Here is a 2911-nt window from a genome sequence, read left to right on the forward strand (position 1 = left end):
AAATAGTAGTAAGTACTATAAGTCTGAACCAGAACAAGAACCAGCCAACATTGAGAAATCACAATCACTCAGTTCTGATTCGCGGAACGACAGTTCAGATAAGAGTCTTCCAAAGACTGAAATACAACCACGAAACGAGTTGATCAAGACTAACAAAACACCAAGTCCTAAAATAACTACACGCAAAGCAGTCATATTTGTGAAGGATATATCAAAGTCCCCAGATATAGTCCCATCACCCGTACTTAGAGAAGGACAGACATATATCCCTCCAAAAGAAGACACAACTGAATCTCAGGAAACGAGCGATGAAGAAGAAGATTCAGAAGAAGAGGAAGAGGATTCCAATGAAGATGAAACTAACGAAGATGATGAAAATGATCTCCTACAACTTAATAAAAAGTTGGAGATCAAGAATGCACGTCTTGAAGCACAAACTCTATGGCAGAGCAGAGACATCGTGTGGCTGACCAGAGGAATTAACAAGTTACTGAAACGTGCTAAATTGAAAGAGAAAGATGTCATTGACCGAACAAAAGAACCGGATGACGTATCAATAGAAGAGGTGGACTTTGAGAAATCAGATGAATCAGAACATACAGAAGAACTCCCTGGAGCAGATGATGATGTTTCTTCAATTGACCTTCTACAGATGAAATGCTCTCAGAAGATGATAATGGCTAGGACGAAACCACTTGAAGTTCAAGTCAAAGTGATGAAAGACATCATCAACAAATTGTCGCGAGAGTTGGACGGTTCGAGAAGAGCTGTGCTTGAGAACAAGCGACTCTCTCAGAACTACGAATTGATGAAAGAAGCGAAGCAGAAAACAGATGACGAGATGCTCCACTTGCGGCAACAAGTATACAACTTTCAAAAGTTTGGCCACATCCCACCGGACCATATTCAGTTCACACCGGAGAATTTTGCACGCGTCGTCAATGCGAACAAACAAGTGCTTGATCGAATCAATAACCTGACAAAGGAACACAACGAAATGGTCGAGGAGGTTGAAGGGAAGTTTGAAAAATTGGAAAAATGTTCGATTGGGTACTTGGTTGCCATGTCAGAGATGAAAAAACACCAACAATTTACAGACGAGATGGTGAACTTGATGAAAACTAATAACCTTGCATTTGTCAAAAGTTACAAAAGGAATTATAGCGAGGACTCCACGGACTCTGAGGACGATGAAATAACACGCAATATCAAGATTAAGAGAAAGAAACTCCGAGAAGCCGAAGCAAATAGGAAACTCACAGTGAAAGACGCGTACCGACTGAAAGAAGAAAATTTGAAATTACTCAAAGAACTCATTCGTGTGTCTACAGAGCTTGACCACTTCCATAAAGAGTTTGACGCTTTTGATTACTACGTCACAACCACGGAAACATTGACCAAAGCATCGTTTAAATCGAAGATATCAGCTTGTATGTCAAAGGACCCAGATGTCCAGAGACAATACTCAGATTTTGAGGAAGAATTAAAAAAAGCCAAATTCAAAAACGATTCACTTAAAAGAGATATCGATAACCTCCGAAAGGAACAAGAGGTTGGCTTAGCAAAGATTGCTATCTATCTGCAAAAAGCTCAAAACAGAGGTGATATACTGAGTACCGATTATGACAGCATGAGACGATTTCTTGATGAGTACGTTGACAAAAGGTTTTTCGAGAAGACAAGAGCACTGAACGCGGAACTTGAGGAACTGAAAAGTAAGGAGATTGGCCGAAAGACTTTAATTGGGAAGTATGAAAAGGTACTCAGAACGGATAACACAACACTGAGGAAGATGAAATACAACAAACCCAACGACGAGGATGAAACCGTTCAACAAAAAGATGAGACGACGTCAGTGGAAAAGCCGAGTGAGCCTTCGGACTCAACAGGGACAATGGAACAACTCCTTGGAGATCTGAAGATGCTTCAAACTGAAAAAAGAAACCTCGAAAAGGAATTTGCGAAATTGAAAACTGAAAATGAACAAGTGAAAACCGAAAACAGCAACCTCTCTGATGACATAAGCGACAAAGACGACGAGATAAAAAAGTACGTTAAAGAGAACACTGCTCTGAAGCAAGGCATATCGCTCAACGGCGTTTTGTACACCAAATCAACTATTATCGGTTTGGAGAATCAAGTCAGGAATTTGGCAAAGGAGAAAAAAAGGTTGGAAAGTAAGACTGACAAATTGTTGAAAAAAGTAAATAAAGATGGTGGAATGATGGAAGTGGATGCAGAAATGAAGAAAGTCCGATATGAGGAGTTGGTCAAAATACAAGAGGAAAACGAGGACTTTAAGAAAACCACCACCGAGCAGATTAGTCGAATGAAGACTGAGAAGGAGAAGTTGGAAAAGGACATTGAAGAGAAAAAGAAAAGGTTTGACGAAGAGATCAGTCTAATGAAAGAGGAGAATGAAAAATTGAAGAAACTTCATGTCGAGGAGTTCGACAGAATAAAGGAGGAAAACGAGAATCTTCAGAAAAAGAGCGCCGAAGAGATACGAACAATGAAAGCTGAGAACGAATTCCGCAAAAGTCTGATTATAAAAGAAATCAACAAAATGAAGGCTGAAAATGAAAGAATTGTAAGGGAAAATATGGTATGTATAACAAGTGTGCGCACGGGTGTCGACATCATTATCAAACAAAAGAGAAATATTGAAGCAGAAAATGAAGAACTTAAGAAACAAAACACATTAAAACAGTGAGACTATAAATTACTTTTTGTTAGTATTGGTTTTTATTCAATTTTATTGGAACTGTATATTATCTAATTTTATGTTGAATATTCCTTACAATAAATCGTGTTTTTTCATTATTAAAGTTATATAATTAATTCTTTATATGATTAATTATAGTTAATTATTAGTTATATAGTATTGTATTCTTAAAGTGTTGATATTCAA

Source organism: Entamoeba invadens (genome assembly GCF_000330505.1).
Source record: "Entamoeba invadens IP1 unplaced genomic scaffold scaff_1105074726713, whole genome shotgun sequence".
NCBI classification, from domain to species: Eukaryota; Evosea; order Mastigamoebida; family Endamoebidae; genus Entamoeba; species Entamoeba invadens.